General features: G+C 45.0%; 17 non-coding genes across 17 annotated transcripts; all 17 read right to left on the reverse strand.

Annotated features, from left to right (window-relative positions):
• Window positions 1-236: 236 nt before the first annotated feature.
• LOC141191374 (U2 spliceosomal RNA) lies at window positions 237-427 on the reverse strand. Its single transcript, XR_012265371.1, has one exon. It is a non-coding gene; the product is annotated as a U2 spliceosomal RNA (small nuclear RNA).
• Window positions 428-1,550: 1,123 nt separating this feature from the next.
• On the reverse strand, window positions 1,551-1,741 carry LOC141188048 (U2 spliceosomal RNA). The gene has a single exon (XR_012262176.1). It is a non-coding gene; the product is annotated as a U2 spliceosomal RNA (small nuclear RNA).
• A 1,120-nt stretch (window positions 1,742-2,861) lies between these two features.
• Window positions 2,862-3,052, reverse strand: LOC141188049 (U2 spliceosomal RNA). Its single transcript, XR_012262177.1, has one exon. It is a non-coding gene; the product is annotated as a U2 spliceosomal RNA (small nuclear RNA).
• A 1,125-nt stretch (window positions 3,053-4,177) lies between these two features.
• Window positions 4,178-4,368, reverse strand: LOC141188051 (U2 spliceosomal RNA). Its single transcript, XR_012262179.1, has one exon. It is a non-coding gene; the product is annotated as a U2 spliceosomal RNA (small nuclear RNA).
• A 1,121-nt stretch (window positions 4,369-5,489) lies between these two features.
• Window positions 5,490-5,680, reverse strand: LOC141188052 (U2 spliceosomal RNA). The gene has a single exon (XR_012262180.1). It is a non-coding gene; the product is annotated as a U2 spliceosomal RNA (small nuclear RNA).
• A 1,119-nt stretch (window positions 5,681-6,799) lies between these two features.
• Window positions 6,800-6,990, reverse strand: LOC141188053 (U2 spliceosomal RNA). Its single transcript, XR_012262181.1, has one exon. It is a non-coding gene; the product is annotated as a U2 spliceosomal RNA (small nuclear RNA).
• A 1,120-nt stretch (window positions 6,991-8,110) lies between these two features.
• Window positions 8,111-8,301, reverse strand: LOC141188054 (U2 spliceosomal RNA). Its single transcript, XR_012262182.1, has one exon. It is a non-coding gene; the product is annotated as a U2 spliceosomal RNA (small nuclear RNA).
• Window positions 8,302-9,419: 1,118 nt separating this feature from the next.
• Window positions 9,420-9,610, reverse strand: LOC141188055 (U2 spliceosomal RNA). The gene has a single exon (XR_012262183.1). It is a non-coding gene; the product is annotated as a U2 spliceosomal RNA (small nuclear RNA).
• Window positions 9,611-10,728: 1,118 nt separating this feature from the next.
• On the reverse strand, window positions 10,729-10,919 carry LOC141188056 (U2 spliceosomal RNA). The gene has a single exon (XR_012262184.1). It is a non-coding gene; the product is annotated as a U2 spliceosomal RNA (small nuclear RNA).
• Window positions 10,920-12,039: 1,120 nt separating this feature from the next.
• On the reverse strand, window positions 12,040-12,230 carry LOC141188057 (U2 spliceosomal RNA). The gene has a single exon (XR_012262185.1). It is a non-coding gene; the product is annotated as a U2 spliceosomal RNA (small nuclear RNA).
• A 1,116-nt stretch (window positions 12,231-13,346) lies between these two features.
• LOC141185594 (U2 spliceosomal RNA) lies at window positions 13,347-13,544 on the reverse strand. The gene has a single exon (XR_012260242.1). It is a non-coding gene; the product is annotated as a U2 spliceosomal RNA (small nuclear RNA).
• A 1,119-nt stretch (window positions 13,545-14,663) lies between these two features.
• Window positions 14,664-14,854, reverse strand: LOC141188059 (U2 spliceosomal RNA). The gene has a single exon (XR_012262186.1). It is a non-coding gene; the product is annotated as a U2 spliceosomal RNA (small nuclear RNA).
• A 1,117-nt stretch (window positions 14,855-15,971) lies between these two features.
• LOC141185595 (U2 spliceosomal RNA) lies at window positions 15,972-16,169 on the reverse strand. Its single transcript, XR_012260243.1, has one exon. It is a non-coding gene; the product is annotated as a U2 spliceosomal RNA (small nuclear RNA).
• A 1,120-nt stretch (window positions 16,170-17,289) lies between these two features.
• On the reverse strand, window positions 17,290-17,480 carry LOC141188060 (U2 spliceosomal RNA). Its single transcript, XR_012262187.1, has one exon. It is a non-coding gene; the product is annotated as a U2 spliceosomal RNA (small nuclear RNA).
• A 1,121-nt stretch (window positions 17,481-18,601) lies between these two features.
• On the reverse strand, window positions 18,602-18,792 carry LOC141184891 (U2 spliceosomal RNA). Its single transcript, XR_012259604.1, has one exon. It is a non-coding gene; the product is annotated as a U2 spliceosomal RNA (small nuclear RNA).
• A 1,121-nt stretch (window positions 18,793-19,913) lies between these two features.
• Window positions 19,914-20,104, reverse strand: LOC141188061 (U2 spliceosomal RNA). The gene has a single exon (XR_012262188.1). It is a non-coding gene; the product is annotated as a U2 spliceosomal RNA (small nuclear RNA).
• A 1,122-nt stretch (window positions 20,105-21,226) lies between these two features.
• On the reverse strand, window positions 21,227-21,417 carry LOC141188063 (U2 spliceosomal RNA). Its single transcript, XR_012262190.1, has one exon. It is a non-coding gene; the product is annotated as a U2 spliceosomal RNA (small nuclear RNA).
• Between the last annotated feature and the right edge of the window lie 117 nt (window positions 21,418-21,534).

The raw sequence follows: 21,534 nt of genomic DNA on the forward strand, positions 1-21,534 counted from the left end.
GGGAGAGCTAGATAGATAGCATTGCATTACATTACATTACATGGCAATGCAATGCACAGTTGCTGAAGTTGAACCAAAATGAGCTTGTCATCTGGCTTCTGCAACTTTTAACATGAAAAATCCAATGAGGAGAAGAAAAGCAAAGCCAAAGAGTCCATCCCAAAATCCGACAAACAAGCAAAATGAACAAAAAGCATTGAATTCAATTCTTTCTGATTTTAGAAACTGCATTAAAGGAGGGGTGCACCGGTCCTGGAGATACTGCAATACCAGGTCAATGCGTGGAGTGGACAGAGCAAGCTCTTTTTCCATCTCCCTGTTCTAAAAATCCATTTAATATATGGTCCCCAGATAGGGGACGTATCAGATATTAAACTGATAAGAACAGATACTACACTTGATCTTAGCCAAAAGGCCGAGAAGCGATAACCAGAATTGGTTTCCGACTACGGTGCCACCCAAGGATTCTGAAAAGTCCATTTGTGGAGATGGCCACCTGGACTCCCGTTAAGAAGACATGCTGTCAACCTCTAGATCCCTCACATGCCTGCACTTTTCGGCTTGCTGCTGCTGCAATCCACGCGTTTTAGATCTGCATAACTCCACCTCTTTTAGCACAGTACCCTCAACCCCCGGCTGTTCCCACCCGCATCAACACCGTTGGAAGGGAGGAGAACCAATTAAGGCGGGGGGGGGGGGGTGGAACGAGCAGCTGTCTACCCTTAGCAGGAGGGTTGCTGATTAATTACCTCTCCTGCTGCTGCTGCTGCTGGCTGTCCAGCAGCAGACTGAAGGTGGCTGCTGCTGTGCGCAGGTATATAAAGGCTCAGAGCCTATTATGACACGCGCAGCCGGCGTTCCATTGCCACATTCCGTCTACTGCAGGCGGGATACCTGGATGGCTGAATGTCACTGAGAAGCTCACAGAGACCGCCATAAGCAACAGTTTAAAAGAATGCCACAGACTAATCAACCAAACTTTTTGGGTTGGTTTCTCTTTTATAGTCTGCAGGCATTAAATGAAAGAAGTCAGTGTTCCAGCAGAGGGAGACAACGTTTCAGAAAAGGCATTGTAGCAAACCAAAAAAGAAATTTTAAGCGCAGCAGAGTAACCAGCTCACATACCTGTTAGCTCAGGTGAGTTTAAAAGGCTGCTGTTGATAACAAGGGCATTTGCTAAATAGATGGTGTGTGTGCAACAATATGCTGAAAGGTCAATTATATTGTGCAGCTTATCTCACCACCTGTAGTTATTTAGGTGAAAGCTCCAAAATGCTTGCCTAATATGTCTGTTTATCCAAAAGGAAGTATAGAGGGAGAGCTAGATTGATAGCATTGCATTACATTACATTACATGGCAATGCAATGCACAGTTGCTGAAGTTGAACCAAAATGAGCTTGTCATCTGGCTTCTGCAACTTTTAACATGAAAAATCCAATGAGGAGAAGAAAAGCAAAGCCAAAGAGTCCATCCCAAAATCCGACAAACAAGCAAAATGAACAAAAAGCATTGAATTCAATTCTTTCTGATTTTAGAAACTGCATTAAAGAAGGGGTGCACCGGTCCTGGAGATACTGCAATACCAGGTCAATGCGTGGAGTGGACAGAGCAAGCTCTTTTTCCATCTCCCTGTTCTAAAAATCCATTTAATATATGGTCCCCAGATAGGGGACGTATCAGATATTAAACTGATAAGAACAGATACTACACTTGATCTTAGCCAAAAGGCCGAGAAGCGATAACCAGAATTGGTTTCCGACTACGGTGCCACCCAAGGATTCTGAAAAGTCCATTTGTGGAGATGGCCACCTGGACTCTCGTTAAGAAGACATGCTGTCAACCTCTAGATCCCTCACATGCCTGCACTTTTCGGCTTGCTGCTGCTGCAATCCACGCGTTTTAGATCTGCATAACTCCACCTCTTTTAGCACAGTACCCTCAACCCCCGGCTGTTCCCACCCGCCTCAACACCGTTGGAAGGGAGGAGAACCAATTAAGGCGGGGGGGGGGTGGAACGAGCAGCTGTCTACCCTTAGCAGGAGGGTTGCTGATTAATTACCTCTCCTGCTGCTGCTGCTGCTGGCTGTCCAGCAGCAGACTGAAGGTGGCTGCTGCTGTGCGCAGGTATATAAAGGCTCAGAGCCTATTATGACACGCGCAGCCAGCGTTCCATTGCCACATTCCGTCTACTGCAGGCGGGATACCTGGATGGCTGAATGTCACTGAGAAGCTCACAGAGACCGCCATAAGCAACAGTTTAAAAGAATGCCACAGACTAATCAACCAAACTTTTTCGGTTGGTTTCTCTTTTATAGTCTGCAGGCATTAAATGAAAGAAGTCAGTGTTCCAGCAGAGGGAGACAACGTTTCAGAAAAGGCATTGTAGCAAACCAAAAAAGAAATTTTAAGCGCAGCAGAGTAACCAGCTCACATACCTGTTAGCTCAGGTGAGTTTAAAAGGCTGCTGTTGATAACAAGGGCATTTGCTAAATAGATGGTGTGTGTGCAACAATATACTGAAAGGTCAATTATATTGTGCAGCTTATCTCACCACCTGTAGTTATTTAGGTGAAAGCTCCAAAATGCTTGCCTAATATGTTTGTTTATCCAAAAGGAAGTATAGAGGGAGAGCTAGATAGGTAGCATTGCATTACATTACATTACATGGCAATGCAATGCACAGTTGCTGAAGTTGAACCAAAATGAGCTTGTCATCTGGCTTCTGCAACTTTTAACATGAAAAATCCAATGAGGAGAAGAAAAGCAAAGCCAAAGAGTCCATCCCAAAATCCGACAAAAAAGCAAAATGAACAAAAAGCATTGAATTCAATTCTTTCTGATTTTAGAAACTGCATTAAAGAAGGGGTGCACCGGTCCTGGAGATACTGCAATACCAGGTCAATGCGTGGAGTGGACAGAGCAAGCTCTTTTTCCATCTCCCTGTTCTAAAAATCCATTTAATATATGGTCCCCAGATAGGGGACGTATCAGATATTAAACTGATAAGAACAGATACTACACTTGATCTTAGCCAAAAGGCCGAGAAGCGATAACCAGAATTGGTTTCCGACTACGGTGCCACCCAAGGATTCTGAAAAGTCCATTTGTGGAGATGGCCACCTGGACTCCCGTTAAGAAGACATGCTGTCAACCTCTAGATCCCTCACATGCCTGCACTTTTCGGCTTGCTGCTGCTGCAATCCACGCGTTTTAGATCTGCATAACTCCACCTCTTTTAGCACAGTACCCTCAACCCCCGGCTGTTCCCACCCGCATCAACACCGTTGGAAGGGAGGAGAACCAATTAAGGCGGGGGGGGGGGGGGGTGGAACGAGCAGCTGTCTACCCTTAGCAGGAGGGTTGCTGATTAATTACCTCTCCTGCTGCTGCTGCTGCTGGCTGTCCAGCAGCAGACTGAAGGTGGCTGCTGCTGTGCGCAGGTATATAAAGGCTCAGAGCCTATTATGACACGCGCAGCCAGCGTTCCATTGCCACATTCCGTCTACTGCAGGCGGGATACCTGGATGGCTGAATGTCACTGAGAAGCTCACAGAGACCGCCATAAGCAACAGTTTAAAAGAATGCCACAGACTAATCAACCAAACTTTTTGGGTTGGTTTCTCTTTTATAGTCTGCAGGCATTAAATGAAAGAAGTCAGTGTTCCAGCAGAGGGAGACAACGTTTCAGAAAAGGCATTGTAGCAAACCAAAAAAGAAATTTTAAGCGCAGCAGAGTAACCAGCTCACATACCTGTTAGCTCAGGTGAGTTTAAAAGGCTGCTGTTGATAACAAGGGCATTTGCTAAATAGATGGTGTGTGTGCAACAATATACTGAAAGGTCAATTATATTGTGCAGCTTATCTCACCACCTGTAGTTATTTAGGTGAAAGCTCCAAAATGCTTGCCTAATATGTCTGTTTATCCAAAAGGAAGTATAGAGGGAGAGCTAGATAGATAGCATTGCATTACATTACATTACATGGCAATGCAATGCACAGTTGCTGAAGTTGAACCAAAATGAGCTTGTCATCTGGCTTCTGCAACTTTTAACATGAAAAATCCAATGAGGAGAAGAAAAGCAAAGCCAAAGAGTCCATCCCAAAATCCGACAAACAAGCAAAATGAACAAAAAGCATTGAATTCAATTCTTTCTGATTTTAGAAACTGCATTAAAGAAGGGGTGCACCGGTCCTGGAGATACTGCAATACCAGGTCAATGCGTGGAGTGGACAGAGCAAGCTCTTTTTCCATCTCCCTGTTCTAAAAATCCATTTAATATATGGTCCCCAGATAGGGGACGTATCAGATATTAAACTGATAAGAACAGATACTACACTTGATCTTAGCCAAAAGGCCGAGAAGCGATAACCAGAATTGGTTTCCGACTACGGTGCCACCCAAGGATTCTGAAAAGTCCATTTGTGGAGATGGCCACCTGGACTCCCGTTAAGAAGACATGCTGTCAACCTCTAGATCCCTCACATGCCTGCACTTTTCGGCTTGCTGCTGCTGCAATCCACGCGTTTTAGATCTGCATAACTCCACCTCTTTTAGCACAGTACCCTCAACCCCCGGCTGTTCCCACCCGCCTCAACACCGTTGGAAGGGAGGAGAACCAATTAAGGCGGGGGGGGGGGTGGAACGAGCAGCTGTCTACCCTTAGCAGGAGGGTTGCTGATTAATTACCTCTCCTGCTGCTGCTGCTGCTGGCTGTCCAGCAGCAGACTGAAGGTGGCTGCTGCTGTGCGCAGGTATATAAAGGCTCAGAGCCTATTATGACACGCGCAGCCAGCGTTCCATTGCCACATTCCGTCTACTGCAGGCGGGATACCTGGATGGCTGAATGTCACTGAGAAGCTCACAGAGACCGCCATAAGCAACAGTTTAAAAGAATGCCACAGACTAATCAACCAAACTTTTTGGGTTGGTTTCTCTTTTATAGTCTGCAGGCATTAAATGAAAGAAGTCAGTGTTCCAGCAGAGGGAGACAACGTTTCAGAAAAGGCATTGTAGCAAACCAAAAAAGAAATTTTAAGTGCAGCAGAGTAACCAGCTCACATACCTGTTAGCTCAGGTGAGTTTAAAAGGCTGCTGTTGATAACAAGGGCATTTGCTAAATAGATGGTGTGTGTGCAACAATATACTGAAAGGTCAATTATATTGTGCAGCTTATCTCACCACCTGTAGTTATTTAGGTGAAAGCTCCAAAATGCTTGCCTAATATGTCTGTTTATCCAAAAGGAAGTATAGAGGGAGAGCTAGATAGATAGCATTGCATTACATTACATTACATGGCAATGCAATGCACAGTTGCTGAAGTTGAACCAAAATGAGCTTGTCATCTGGCTTCTGCAACTTTTAACATGAAAAATCCAATGAGGAGAAGAAAAGCAAAGCCAAAGAGTCCATCCCAAAATCCGACAAACAAGCAAAATGAACAAAAAGCATTGAATTCAATTCTTTCTGATTTTAGAAACTGCATTAAAGAAGGGGTGCACCGGTCCTGGAGATACTGCAATACCAGGTCAATGCGTGGAGTGGACAGAGCAAGCTCTTTTTCCATCTCCCTGTTCTAAAAATCCATTTAATATATGGTCCCCAGATAGGGGACGTATCAGATATTAAACTGATAAGAACAGATACTACACTTGATCTTAGCCAAAAGGCCGAGAAGCGATAACCAGAATTGGTTTCCGACTACGGTGCCACCCAAGGATTCTGAAAAGTCCATTTGTGGAGATGGCCACCTGGACTCCCGTTAAGAAGACATGCTGTCAACCTCTAGATCCCTCACATGCCTGCACTTTTCGGCTTGCTGCTGCTGCAATCCACGCGTTTTAGATCTGCATAACTCCACCTCTTTTAGCACAGTACCCTCAACCCCCGGCTGTTCCCACCCGCCTCAACACCGTTGGAAGGGAGGAGAACCAATTAAGGCGGGGGGGGGTGGAACGGGCAGCTGTCTACCCTTAGCAGGAGGGTTGCTGATTAATTACCTCTCCTGCTGCTGCTGCTGCTGGCTGTCCAGCAGCAGACTGAAGGTGGCTGCTGCTGTGCGCAGGTATATAAAGGCTCAGAGCCTATTATGACACGCGCAGCCAGCGTTCCATTGCCACATTCCGTCTACTGCAGGCGGGATACCTGGATGGCTGAATGTCACTGAGAAGCTCACAGAGACCGCCATAAGCAACAGTTTAAAAGAATGCCACAGACTAATCAACCAAACTTTTTGGGTTGGTTTCTCTTTTATAGTCTGCAGGCATTAAATGAAAGAAGTCAGTGTTCCAGCAGAGGGAGACAACGTTTCAGAAAAGGCATTGTAGCAAACCAAAAAAGAAATTTTAAGCGCAGCAGAGTAACCAGCTCACATACCTGTTAGCTCAGGTGAGTTTAAAAGTCTGCTGTTGATAACAAGGGCATTTGCTAAATAGATGGTGTGTGTGCAACAATATACTGAAAGGTCAATTATATTGTGCAGCTTATCTCACCACCTGTAGTTATTTAGGTGAAAGCTCCAAAATGCTTGCCTAATATGTCTTTTTATCCAAAAGGAAGTATAGAGGGAGAGCTAGATAGATAGCATTGCATTACATTACATTACATGGCAATGCAATGCACAGTTGCTGAAGTTGAACCAAAATGAGCTTGTCATCTGGCTTCTGCAACTTTTAACATGAAAAATCCAATGAGGAGAAGAAAAGCAAAGCCAAAGAGTCCATCCCAAAATCCGACAAACAAGCAAAATGAACAAAAAGCATTGAATTCAATTCTTTCTGATTTTAGAAACTGCATTAAAGAAGGGGTGCACCGGTCCTGGAGATACTGCAATACCAGGTCAATGCGTGGAGTGGACAGAGCAAGCTCTTTTTCCATCTCCCTGTTCTAAAAATCCATTTAATATATGGTCCCCAGATAGGGGACGTATCAGATATTAAACTGATAAGAACAGATACTACACTTGATCTTAGCCAAAAGGCCGAGAAGCGATAACCAGAATTGGTTTCCGACTACGGTGCCACCCAAGGATTCTGAAAAGTCCATTTGTGGAGATGGCCACCTGGACTCCCGTTAAGAAGACATGCTGTCAACCTCTAGATCCCTCACATGCCTGCACTTTTCGGCTTGCTGCTTCTGCAATCCACGCGTTTTAGATCTGCATAACTCCACCTCTTTTAGCACAGTACCCTCAACCCCCGGCTGTTCCCACCCGCCTCAACACCGTTGGAAGGGAGGAGAACCAATTAAGGCGGGGGGGGGGTGGAACGAGCAGCTGTCTACCCTTAGCAGGAGGGTTGCTGATTAATTACCTCTCCTGCTGCTGCTGCTGCTGGCTGTCCAGCAGCAGACTGAAGGTGGCTGCTGCTGTGCGCAGGTATATAAAGGCTCAGAGCCTATTATGACACGCGCAGCCAGCGTTCCATTGCCACATTCCGTCTACTGCAGGCGGGATACCTGGATGGCTGAATGTCACTGAGAAGCTCACAGAGACCGCCATAAGCAACAGTTTAAAAGAATGCCACAGACTAATCAACCAAACTTTTTGGGTTGGTTTATCTTTTATAGTCTGCAGGCATTAAATGAAAGAAGTCAGTGTTCCAGCAGAGGGAGACAACGTTTCAGAAAAGGCATTGTAGCAAACCAAAAAAGAAATTTTAAGCGCAGCAGAGTAACCAGCTCACATACCTGTTAGCTCAGGTGAGTTTAAAAGTCTGCTGTTGATAACAAGGGCATTTGCTAAATAGATGGTGTGTGTGCAACAATATACTGAAAGGTCAATTATATTGTGCAGCTTATCTCACCACCTGTAGTTATTTAGGTGAAAGCTCCAAAATGCTTGCCTAATATGTCTGTTTATCCAAAAGGAAGTATAGAGGGAGAGCTAGATAGATAGCATTGCATTACATTACATTACATGGCAATGCAATGCACAGTTGCTGAAGTTGAACCAAAATGAGCTTGTCATCTGGCTTCTGCAACTTTTAACATGAAAAATCCAATGAGGAGAAGAAAAGCAAAGCCAAAGAGTCCATCCCAAAATCCGACAAACAAGCAAAATGAACAAAAAGCATTGAATTCAATTCTTTCTGATTTTAGAAACTGCATTAAAGAAGGGGTGCACCGGTCCTGGAGATACTGCAATACCAGGTCAATGCGTGGAGTGGACAGAGCAAGCTCTTTTTCCATCTCCCTGTTCTAAAAATCCATTTAATATATGGTCCCCAGATAGGGGACGTATCAGATATTAAACTGATAAGAACAGATACTACACTTGATCTTAGCCAAAAGGCCGAGAAGCGATAACCAGAATTGGTTTCCGACTACGGTGCCACCCAAGGATTCTGAAAAGTCCATTTGTGGAGATGGCCACCTGGACTCCCGTTAAGAAGACATGCTGTCAACCTCTAGATCCCTCACATGCCTGCACTTTTCGGCTTGCTGCTGCTGCAATCCACGCGTTTTAGATCTGCATAACTCCACCTCTTTTAGCACAGTACCCTCAACCCCCGGCTGTTCCCACCCGCCTCAACACCGTTGGAAGGGAGGAGAACCAATTAAGGCGGGGGGGGTGGAACGAGCAGCTGTCTACCCTTAGCAGGAGGGTTGCTGATTAATTACCTCTCCTGCTGCTGCTGCTGCTGGCTGTCCAGCAGCAGACTGAAGGTGGCTGCTGCTGTGCGCAGGTATATAAAGGCTCAGAGCCTATTATGACACACGCAGCCAGCGTTCCATTGCCACATTCCGTCTACTGCAGGCGGGATACCTGGATGGCTGAATGTCACTGAGAAGCTCACAGAGACCGCCATAAACAACAGTTTAAAAGAATGCCACAGACTAATCAACCAAACTTTTTGGGTTGGTTTCTCTTTTATAGTCTGCAGGCATTAAATGAAAGAAGTCAGTGTTCCAGCAGAGGGAGACAACGTTTCAGAAAAGGCATTGTAGCAAACCAAAAAAGAAATTTTAAGCGCAGCAGAGTAACCAGCTCACATACCTGTTAGCTCAGGTGAGTTTAAAAGGCTGCTGTTGATAACAAGGGCATTTGCTAAATAGATGGTGTGTGTGCAACAATATACTGAAAGGTCAATTATATTGTGCAGCTTATCTCACCACCTGTAGTTATTTAGGTGAAAGCTCCAAAATGCTTGCCTAATATGTCTGTTTATCCAAAAGGAAGTATAGAGGGAGAGCTAGATAGATAGCGTTGCATTACATTACATTACATGGCAATGCAATGCACAGTTGCTGAAGTTGAACCAAAATGAGCTTGTCATCTGGCTTCTGCAACTTTTAACATGAAAAATCCAATGAGGAGAAGAAAAGCAAAGCCAAAGAGTCCATCCCAAAATCCGACAAACAAGCAAAATGAACAAAAAGCATTGAATTCAATTCTTTCTGATTTTAGAAACTGCATTAAAGAAGGGGTGCACCGGTCCTGGAGATACTGCAATACCAGGTCAATGCGTGGAGTGGACAGAGCAAGCTCTTTTTCCATCTCCCTGTTCTAAAAATCCATTTAATATATGGTCCCCAGATAGGGGACGTATCAGATATTAAACTGATAAGAACAGATACTACACTTGATCTTAGCCAAAAGGCCGAGAAGCGATAACCAGAATTGGTTTCCGACTACGGTGCAACCCAAGGATTCTGAAAAGTCCATTTGTGGAGATGGCCACCTGGACTCCCGTTAAGAAGACATGCTGTCAACCTCTAGATCCCTCACATGCCTGCACTTTTCGGCTTGCTGCTGCTGCAATCCACGCGTTTTAGATCTGCATAACTCCACCTCTTTTAGCACAGTACCCTCAACCCCCGGCTGTTCCCACCCGCCTCAACACCGTTGGAAGGGAGGAGAACCAATTAAGGCGGGGGGGGTGGAACGAGCAGCTGTCTACCCTTAGCAGGAGGGTTGCTGATTAATTACCTCTCCTGCTGCTGCTGCTGCTGGCTGTCCAGCAGCAGACTGAAGGTGGCTGCTGCTGTGCGCAGGTATATAAAGGCTCAGAGCCTATTATGACACGCGCAGCCAGCGTTCCATTGCCACATTCCGTCTACTGCAGGCGGGATACCTGGATGGCTGAATGTCACTGAGAAGCTCACAGAGACCGCCATAAGCAACAGTTTAAAAGAATGCCACAGACTAATCAACCAAACTTTTTGGGTTGGTTTCTCTTTTATAGTCTGCAGGCATTAAATGAAAGAAGTCAGTGTTCCAGCAGAGGGAGACAACGTTTCAGAAAAGGCATTGTAGCAAACCAAAAAAGAAATTTTAAGCGCAGCAGAGTAACCAGCTCACATACCTGTTAGCTCAGGTGAGTTTAAAAGGCTGCTGTTGATAACAAGGGCATTTGCTAAATAGATGGTGTGTGTGCAACAATATACTGAAAGGTCAATTATATTGTGCAGCTTATCTCACCACCTGTAGTTATTTAGGTGAAAGCTCCAAAATGCTTGCCTAATATGTCTGTTTATCCAAAAGGAAGTATAGAGGGAGAGCTAGATAGATAGCATTGCATTACATTACATTACATGGCAATGCAATGCACAGTTGCTGAAGTTGAACCAAAATGAGCTTGTCATCTGGCTTCTGCAACTTTTAACATGAAAAATCCAATGAGGAGAAGAAAAGCAAAGCCAAAGAGTCCATCCCAAAATCCGACAAACAAGCAAAATGAACAAAAAGCATTGAATTCAATTCTTTCTGATTTTAGAAACTGCATTAAAGAAGGGGTGCACCGGTCCTGGAGATACTGCAATACCAGGTCAATGCGTGGAGTGGACAGAGCAAGCTCTTTTTCCATCTCCCTGTTCTAAAAATCCATTTAATATATGGTCCCCAGATAGGGGACGTATCAGATATTAAACTGATAAGAACAGATACTACACTTGATCTTAGCCAAAAGGCCGAGAAGCGATAACCAGAATTGGTTTCCGACTACGGTGCCACCCAAGGATTCTGAAAAGTCCATTTGTGGAGATGGCCACCTGGACTCCCGTTAAGAAGACATGCTGTCAACCTCTAGATCCCTCACATGCCTGCACTTTTCGGCTTGCTGCTGCTGCAATCCACGCGTTTTAGATCTGCATAACTCCACCTCTTTTAGCACAGTACCCTCAACCCCCGGCTGTTCCCACCCGCCTCAACACCGTTGGAAGGGAGGAGAACCAATTAAGGCGGGGGGGGGGGTGGAACGAGCAGCTGTCTACCCTTAGCAGGAGGGTTGCTGATTAATTACCTCTCCTGCTGCTGCTGCTGCTGGCTGTCCAGCAGCAGACTGAAGGTGGCTGCTGCTGTGTGCAGGTATATAAAGGCTCAGAGCCTATTATGACACGCGCAGCCAGCGTTCCATTGCCACATTCCGTCTACTGCAGGCGGGATACCTGGATGGCTGAATGTCACTGAGAAGCTCACAGAGACCGCCATAAGCAACAGTTTAAAAGAATGCCACAGACTAATCAACCAAACTTTTTGGGTTGGTTTCTCTTTTATAGTCTGCAGGCATTAAATGAAAGAAGTCAGTGTTCCAGCAGAGGGAGACAACGTTTCAGAAAAGGCATTGTAGCAAACCAAAAAAGAAATTTTAAGCGCAGCAGAGTAACCAGCTCACATACCTGTTAGCTCAGGTGAGTTTAAAAGGCTGCTGTTGATAACAAGGGCATTTGCTAAATAGATGGTGTGTGTGCAACAATATACTGAAAGGTCAATTATATTGTGCAGCTTATCTCACCACCTGTAGTTATTTAGGTGAAAGCTCCAAAATGCTTGCCTAATATGTCTGTTTATCCAAAAGGAAGTATAGAGGGAGAGCTAGATAGATAGCATTGCATTACATTACATTACATGGCAATGCAATGCACAGTTGCTGAAGTTGAACCAAAATGAGCTTGTCATCTGGCTTCTGCAACTTTTAACATGAAAAATCCAATGAGGAGAAGAAAAGCAAAGCCAAAGAGTCCATCCCAAAATCCGACAAACAAGCAAAATGAACAAAAAGCATTGAATTCAATCTTTCTGATTTTAGAAACTGCATTAAAGAAGGGGTGCACCGGTCCTGGAGATACTGCAATACCAGGTCAATGCGTGGAGTGGACAGAGCAAGCTCTTTTTCCATCTCCCTGTTCTAAAAATCCATTTAATATATGGTCCCCAGATAGGGGACGTATCAGATATTAAACTGATAAGAACAGATACTACACTTGATCTTAGCCAAAAGGCCGAGAAGCGATAACCAGAATTGGTTTCCGACTACGGTGCCACCCAAGGATTCTGAAAAGTCCATTTGTGGAGATGGCCACCTGGACTCCCGTTAAGAAGACATGCTGTCAACCTCTAGATCCCTCACATGCCTGCACTTTTCGGCTTGCTGCTGCTGCAATCCACGCGTTTTAGATCTGCATAACTCCACCTCTTTTAGCACAGTACCCTCAACCCCCGGCTGTTCCCACCCGCCTCAACACCGTTGGAAGGGAGGAGAACCAATTAAGGCGGGGGGGGGTGGAACGAGCAGCTGTCTACCCTTAGCAGGAGGGTTGCTGATTAATTACCTCTCCTGCTGCTGCTGCTGGCTGTCCAGCAGCAGACTGAAGGTGGCTGCTGCTGTGCGCAGGTATATAAAGGCTCAGAGCCTATTATGACACGCGCAGCCAGCGTTCCATTGCCACATTCCGTCTACTGCAGGCGGGATACCTGGATGGCTGAATGTCACTGAGAAGCTCACAGAGACCGCCATAAGCAACAGTTTAAAAGAATGCCACAGACTAATCAACCAAACTTTTTGGGTTGGTTTCTCTTTTATAGTCTGCAGGCATTAAATGAAAGAAGTCAGTGTTCCAGCAGAGGGAGACAACGTTTCAGAAAAGGCATTGTAGCAAACCAAAAAAGAAATTTTAAGCGCAGCAGAGTAACCAGCTCACATACCTGTTAGCTCAGGTGAGTTTAAAAGGCTGCTGTTGATAACAAGGGCATTTGCTAAATAGATGGTGTGTGTGCAACAATATACTGAAAGGTCAATTATATTGTGCAGCTTATCTCACCACCTGTAGTTATTTAGGTGAAAGCTCCAAAATGCTTGCCTAATATGTCTGTTTATCCAAAAGGAAGTATAGAGGGAGAGCTAGATAGATAGCATTGCATTACATTACATTACATGGCAATGCAATGCACAGTTGCTGAAGTTGACCCAAAATGAGCTTGTCATCTGGCTTCTGCAACTTTTAACATGAAAAATCCAATGAGTAGAAGAAAAGCAAAGCCAAAGAGTCCATCCCAAAATCCGACAAACAAGCAAAATGAACAAAAAGCATTGAATTCAATTCTTTCTGATTTTAGAAACTGCATTAAAGAAGGGGTGCACCGGTCCTGGAGATACTGCAATACCAGGTACCAGGTCAATGCGTGGAGTGGACAGAGCAAGCTCTTTTTCCATCTCCCTGTTCTAAAAATCCATTTAATATATGGTCCCCAGATAGGGGACGTATCAGATATTAAACTGATAAGAACAGATACTACACTTGATCTTAGCCAAAAGGCCGAGAAGCGATAACCAGAATTGGTTTCCGACTACGGTGCCACCCAAGGATTCTGAAAAGTCCATTTGTGGAGATGGCCACCTGGACTCCCGTTAAGAAGACATGCTGTCAACCTCTAGATCCCTCACATGCCTGCACTTTTCGGCTTGCTGCTGCTGCAATCCACGCGTTTTAGATCTGCATAACTCCACCTCTTTTAGCACAGTACGCTCAACCCCCGGCTGTTCCCACCCGCCTCAACACCGTTGGAAGGGAGGAGAACCAATTAAGGCGGGGGGGGGGTGGAACGAGCAGCTGTCTACCCTTAGCAGGAGGGTTGCTGATTAATTACCTCTCCTGCTGCTGCTGCTGCTGGCTGTCCAGCAGCAGACTGAAGGTGGCTGCTGCTGTGCGCAGGTATATAAAGGCTCAGAGCCTATTATGACACGCGCAGCCAGCGTTCCATTGCCACATTCCGTCTACTGCAGGCGGGATACCTGGATGGCTGAATGTCACTGAGAAGCTCACAGAGACCGCCATAAGCAACAGTTTAAAAGAATGCCACAGACTAATCAACCAAACTTTTTGGGTTGGTTTCTCTTTTATAGTCTGCAGGCATTAAATGAAAGAAGTCAGTGTTCCAGCAGAGGGAGACAACGTTTCAGAAAAGGCATTGTAGCAAACCAAAAAAGAAATTTTAAGCGCAGCAGAGTAACCAGCTCACATACCTGTTAGCTCAGGTGAGTTTAAAAGGCTGCTGTTGATAACAAGGGCATTTGCTAAATAGATGGTGTGTGTGCAACAATATACTGAAAGGTCAATTATATTGTGCAGCTTATCTCACCACCTGTAGTTATTTAGGTGAAAGCTCCAAAATGCTTGCCTAATATGTCTGTTTATCCAAAAGGAAGTATAGAGGGAGAGCTAGATAGATAGCATTGCATTACATTACATTACATGGCAATGCAATGCACAGTTGCTGAAGTTGAACCAAAATGAGCTTGTCATCTGGCTTCTGCAACTTTTAACATGAAAAATCCAATGAGGAGAAGAAAAGCAAAGCCAAAGAGTCCATCCCAAAATCCGACAAACAAGCAAAATGAACAAAAAGCATTGAATTCAATCTTTCTGATTTTAGAAACTGCATTAAAGAAGGGGTGCACCGGTCCTGGAGATACTGCAATACCAGGTCAATGCGTGGAGTGGACAGAGCAAGCTCTTTTTCCATCTCCCTGTTCTAAAAATCCATTTAATATATGGTCCCCAGATAGGGGACGTATCAGATATTAAACTGATAAGAACAGATACTACACTTGATCTTAGCCAAAAGGCCGAGAAGCGATAACCAGAATTGGTTTCCGACTACGGTGCCACCCAAGGATTCTGAAAAGTCCATTTGTGGAGATGGCCACCTGGACTCCCGTTAAGAAGACATGCTGTCAACCTCTAGATCCCTCACATGCCTGCACTTTTCGGCTTGCTGCTGCTGCAATCCACGCGTTTTAGATCTGCATAACTCCACCTCTTTTAGCACAGTACCCTCAACCCCCGGCTGTTCCCACCCGCCTCAACACCGTTGGAAGGGAGGAGAACCAATTAAGGCGGGGGGGGGGTGGAACGAGCAGCTGTCTACCCTTAGCAGGAGGGTTGCTGATTAATTACCTCTCCTGCTGCTGCTGCTGGCTGTCCAGCAGCAGACTGAAGGTGGCTGCTGCTGTGCGCAGGTATATAAAGGCTCAGAGCCTATTATGACACGCGCAGCCAGCGTTCCATTGCCACATTCCGTCTACTGCAGGCGGGATACCTGGATGGCTGAATGTCACTGAGAAGCTCACAGAGACCGCCATAAGCAACAGTTTAAAAGAATGCCACAGACTAATCAACCAAACTTTTTGGGTTGGTTTCTCTTTTATAGTCTGCAGGCATTAAATGAAAGAAGTCAGTGTTCCAGCAGAGGGAGACAACGTTTCAGAAAAGGCATTGTAGCAAACCAAAAAAGAAATTTTAAGCGCAGCAGAGTAACCAGCTCACATACCTGTTAGCTCAGGTGAGTTTAAAAGGCTGCTGTTGATAACAAGGGCATTTGCTAAATAGATGGTGTGTGTGCAACAATATACTGAAAGGTCAATTATATTGTGCAGCTTATCTCACCACCTGTAGTTATTTAGGTGAAAGCTCCAAAATGCTTGCCTAATATGTCTGTTTATCCAAAAGGAAGTATAGAGGGAGAGCTAGATAGATAGCATTGCATTACATTACATTACATGGCAATGCAATGCACAGTTGCTGAAGTTGACCCAAAATGAGCTTGTCATCTGGCTTCTGCAACTTTTAACATGAAAAATCCAATGAGTAGAAGAAAAGCAAAGCCAAAGAGTCCATCCCAAAATCCGACAAACAAGCAAAATGAACAAAAAGCATTGAATTCAATTCTTTCTGATTTTAGAAACTGCATTAAAGAAGGGGTGCACCGGTCCTGGAGATACTGCAATACCAGGTACCAGGTCAATGCGTGGAGTGGACAGAGCAAGCTCTTTTTCCATCTCCCTGTTCTAAAAATCCATTTAATATATGGTCCCCAGATAGGGGACGTATCAGATATTAAACTGATAAGAACAGATACTACACTTGATCTTAGCCAAAAGGCCGAGAAGCGATAACCAGAATTGGTTTCCGACTACGGTGCCACCCAAGGATTCTGAAAAGTCCATTTGTGGAGATGGCCACCTGGACTCCCGTTAAGAAGACATGCTGTCAACCTCTAGATCCCTCACATGCCTGCACTTTTCGGCTTGCTGCTGCTGCAATCCACGCGTTTTAGATCTGCATAACTCCACCTCTTTTAGCACAGTACGCTCAACCCCCGGCTGTTCCCACCCGCCTCAACACCGTTGGAAGGGAGGAGAACCAATTAAGGCGGGGGGGGGGTGGAACGAGCAGCTGTCTACCCTTAGCAGGAGGGTTGCTGATTAATTACCTCTCCTGCTGCTGCTGCTGCTGGCTGTCCAGCAGCAGACTGAAGGTGGCTGCTGCTGTGCGCAGGTATATAAAGGCTCAGAGCCTATTATGACACGCGCAGCCAGCGTTCCATTGCCACATTCCGTCTACTGCAGGCGGGATACCTGGATGGCTGAATGTCACTGAGAAGCTCACAGAGACCGCCATAAGCAACAGTTTAAAAGAATGCCACAGACTAATCAACCAAACTTTTTGGGTTGGTTTCTCTTTTATAGTCTGCAGGCATTAAATGAAAGAAGTCAGTGTTCCAGCAGAGGGAGACAACGTTTCAGAAAAGGCATTGTAGCAAACCAAAAAAGAAATTTTAAGCGCAGCAGAGTAACCAGCTCACATACCTGTTAGCTCAGGTGAGTTTAAAAGGCTGCTGTTGATAACAAGGGCATTTGCTAAATAGATGGTGTGTGTGCAACAATATACTGAAAGGTCAATTATATTGTGCAGCTTATCTCACCACCTGTAGTTATTTAGGTGAAAGCTCCAAAATGCTTGCCTAATATGTCTGTTTATCCAAAAGGAAGTATAGAGGGAGAGCTAGATAGATAGCATTGCATTACATTACATTACATGGCAATGCAATGCACAGTTGCTGAAGTTGAACCAAAATGAGCTTGTCATCTGGCTTCTGCAACTTTTAACATGAAAAATCCAATGAGGAGAAGAAAAGCAAAGCCAAAGAGTCCATCCCAAAATCCGACAAACAAGCAAAATGAACAAAAAGCATTGAATTCAATTCTTTCTGATTTTAGAAACTGCATTAAAGAAGGGGTGCACCGGTCCTGGAGATACTGCAATACCAGGTCAATGCGTGGAGTGGACAGAGCAAGCTCTTTTTCCATCTCCCTGTTCTAAAAATCCATTTAATATATGGTCCCCAGATAGGGGACGTATCAGATATTAAACTGATAAGAACAGATACTACACTTGATCTTAGCCAAAAGGCCGAGAAGCGATAACCAGAATTGGTTTCCGACTACGGTGCCACCCAAGGATTCTGAAAAGTCCATTTGTGGAGATGGCCACCTGGACTCCCGTTAAGAAGACATGCTGTCAACCTCTAGATCCCTCACATGCCTGCACTTTTCGGCTTGCTGCTGCTGCAATCCACGCGTTTTAGATCTGCATAACTCCACCTCTTTTAGCACAGTACCCTCAACCCCCGGCTGTTCCCACCCGCCTCAACACCGTTGGAAGGGAGGAGAACCAATTAAGGCGGGGGGGGGGGTGGAACGAGCAGCTGTCTACCCTTAGCAGGAGGGTTGCTGATTAATTACCTCTCCTGCTGCTGCTGCTGCTGGCTGTCCAGCAGCAGACTGAAGGTGGCTGCTGCTGTGCGCAGGTATATAAAGGCTCAGAGCCTATTATGACACGCGCAGCCAGCGTTCCATTGCCACATTCCGTCTACTGCAGGCGGGATACCTGGATGGCTGAATGTCACTGAGAAGCTCACAGAGACCGCCATAAGCAACAGTTTAAAAGAATGCCACAGACTAATCAACCAAACTTTTTGAGTTGGTTTCTCTTTTATAGTCTGCAGGCATTAAATGAAAGAAGTCAGTGTTCCAGCAGAGGGAGACAACGTTTCAGAAAAGGCATTGTAGCAAACCAAAAAAGAAATTTTAAGCGCAGCAGAGTAACCAGCTCACATACCTGTTAGCTCAGGTGAGTTTAAAAGGCTGCTGTTGATAACAAGGGCATTTGCTAAATAGATGGTGTGTGTGCAACAATATACTGAAAGGTCAATTATATTGTGCAGCTTATCTCACCACCTGTAGTTATTTAGGTGAAAGCTCCAAAATGCTTGCCTAATATGTCTGTTTATCCAAAAGGAAGTATAGAGGGAGAGCTAGATAGATAGCATTGCATTACATTACATTACATGGCAATGCAATGCACAGTTGCTGAAGTTGAACCAAAATGAGCTTGTCATCTGGCTTCTGCAACTTTTAACATGAAAAATCCAATGAGGAGAAGAAAAGCAAAGCCAAAGAGTCCATCCCAAAATCCGACAAACAAGCAAAATGAACAAAAAGCATTGAATTCAATTCTTTCTGATTTTAGAAACTGCATTAAAGAAGGGGTGCACCGGTTCTGGAGATACTGCAATACCAGGTCAATGCGTGGAGTGGACAGAGCAAGCTCTTTTTCCATCTCCCTGTTCTAAAAATCCATTTAATATATGGTCCCCAGATAGGGGACGTATCAGATATTAAACTGATAAGAACAGATACTACACTTGATCTTAGCCAAAAGGCCGAGAAGCGATAACCAGAATTGGTTTCCGACTACGGTGCCACCCAAGGATTCTGAAAAGTCCATTTGTGGAGATGGCCACCTGGACTCCCGTTAAGAAGACATGCTGTCAACCTCTAGATCCCTCACATGCCTGCACTTTTCGGCTTGCTGCTGCTGCAATCCACGCGTTTTAGATCTGCATAACTCCACCTCTTTTAGCACAGTACCCTCAACCCCCGGCTGTTCCCACCCGCCTCAACACCGTTGGAAGGGAGGAGAACCAATTAAGGCGGGGGGGGGGGTGGAACGAGCAGCTGTCTACCCTTAGCAGGAGGGTTGCTGATTAATTACCTCTCCTGCTGCTGCTGCTGCTGGCTGTCCAGCAGCAGACTGAAGGTGGCTGCTGCTGTGCGCAGGTATATAAAGGCTCAGAGCCTATTATGACACGCGCAGCCAGCGTTCCATTGCCACATTCCGTCTACTGCAGGCGGGATACCTGGATGGCTGAATGTCACTGAGAAGCTCACAGAGACCGCCATAAGCAACAGTTTAAAAGAATGCCACAGACTAATCAACCAAACTTTTTGGGTTGGTTTCTCTTTTATAGTCTGCAGGCATTAAATGAAAGAAGTCAGTGTTCCAGCAGAGGGAGACAACGTTTCAGAAAAGGCATTGTAGCAAACCAAAAAAGAAATTTTAAGCGCAGCAGAGTAACCAGCTCACATACCTGTTAGCTCAGGTGAGTTTAAAAGGCTGCTGTTGATAACAAGGGCATTTGCTAAATAGATGGTGTGTGTGCAACAATATACTGAAAGGTCAATTATATTGTGCAGCTTATCTCACCACCTGTAGTTATTTAGGTGAAAGCTCCAAAATGCTTGCCTAATATGTCTGTTTATCCAAAAGGAAGTATAGAGGGAGAGCTAGATAGATAGCATTGCATTACATTACATTACATGGCAATGCAATGCACAGTTGCTGAAGTTGAACCAAAATGAGCTTGTCATCTGGCTTCTGCAACTTTTAACATGAAAAATCCAATGAGGAGAAGAAAAGCAAAGCCAAAGAGTCCATCCCAAAATCCGACAAACAAGCAAAATGAACAAAAAGCATTGAATTCAATTCTTTCTGATTTTAGAAACTGCATTAAAGAAGGGGTGCACCGGTCCTGGAGATACTGCAATACCAGGTCAATGCGTGGAGTGGACAGAGCAAGCTCTTTTTCCATCTCCCTGTTCTAAAAATCCATTTAATATATGGTCCCCAGATAGGGGACGTATCAGATATTAAACTGATAAGAACAGATACTACACTTGATCTTAGCCAAAAGGCCGAGAAGCGATAAACAGAATTGGTTTCCGACTACGGTGCCACCCAAGGATTCTGAAAAGTCCATTTATGGAGATGGCCACCTGGACTCCCGTTAAGAAGACATGCTGTCAACCTCTAGATCCCTCACATGCCTGCACTTTTCGGCTTGCTGCTGCTGCAATCCACGCGTTTTAGATCTGCATAACTCCACCTCTTTTAGCACAGTACCCTCAACCCCCGGCTGTTCCCACCCGCCTCAACACCGTTGGAAGGGAGGAGAACCAATTAAGGCGGGGAGGGGGGGTGGAACGAGCAGCTGTCTACCCTTAGCAGGAGGGTTGCTGATTAATTACCTCTCCTGCTGCTGCTGCTGCTGGCTGTCCAGCAGCAGACTGAAGGTGGCTGCTGCTGTGCGCAGGTATATAAAGGCTCAGAGCCTATTATGACACGCGCAGCCAGCGTTCCATTGCCACATTCCGTCTACTGCAGGCGGGATACCTGGATGGCTGAATGTCACTGAGAAGCTCACAGAGACCGCCATAAGCAACAGTTTAAAAGAATGCCACAGACTAATCAACCAAACTTTTTGGGTTGGTTTCTCTTTTATAGTCTGCAGGCATTAAATGAAAGAAGTCAGTGTTCCAGCAGAGGGAGACAACGTTTCAGAAAAGGCATTGTAGCAAACCAAAAAAGAAATTTTAAGCGCAGCAGAGTAACCAGCTCACATACCTGTTAGCTCAGGTGAGTTTAAAAGGCTGCTGTTGATAACAAGGGCATTTGCTAAATAGATGGTGTGTGTGCAACAATATACTGAAAGGTCAATTATATTGTGCAGCTTATCTCACCACCTGTAGTTATTTAGGTGAAAGCTCCAAAATGCTTGCCTAATATGTCTGTTTATCCAAAAGGAAGTATAGAGGGAGAGCTAGATAGATAGCATTGCATTACATTACATTACATGGCAATGCAATGCACAGTTGCTGAAGTTGAACCAAAATGAGCTTGTCATCTGGCTTCTGCAACTTTTAACATGAAAAATCCAATGAGGAGAAGAAAAGCAAAGCCAAAGAGTCCATCCCAAAATCCGACAAACAAGCAAAATGAACAAAAAGCATTGAATTCAATTCTTTCTGATTTTAGAAACTGCATTAAAGAAGGGGTGCACCGGTCCTGGAGATACTGCAATACCAGGTCAATGCGTGGAGTGGACAGAGCAAGCTCTTTTTCCATCTCCCTGTTCTAAAAATCCATTTAATATATGGTCCCCAGATAGGGGACGTATCAGATATTAAACTGATAAGAACAGATACTACACTTGATCTTAGCCAAAAGGCCGAGAAGCGATAACCAGAATTGGTTTCCGACTACGGTGCCACCCAAGGATTCTGAAAAGTCCATTTGTGGAGATGGCCACCTGGACTCCCGTTAAGAAGACATGCTGTCAACCTCTAGATCCCTCACA

Source organism: Phyllobates terribilis, unplaced genomic scaffold (assembly GCF_046119375.1).
Source record: "Phyllobates terribilis strain yellow unplaced genomic scaffold, ASM4611937v1 Scaffold_40__1_contigs__length_11209783, whole genome shotgun sequence".
NCBI lineage: Eukaryota > Metazoa > Chordata > Amphibia > Anura > Dendrobatidae > Phyllobates > Phyllobates terribilis.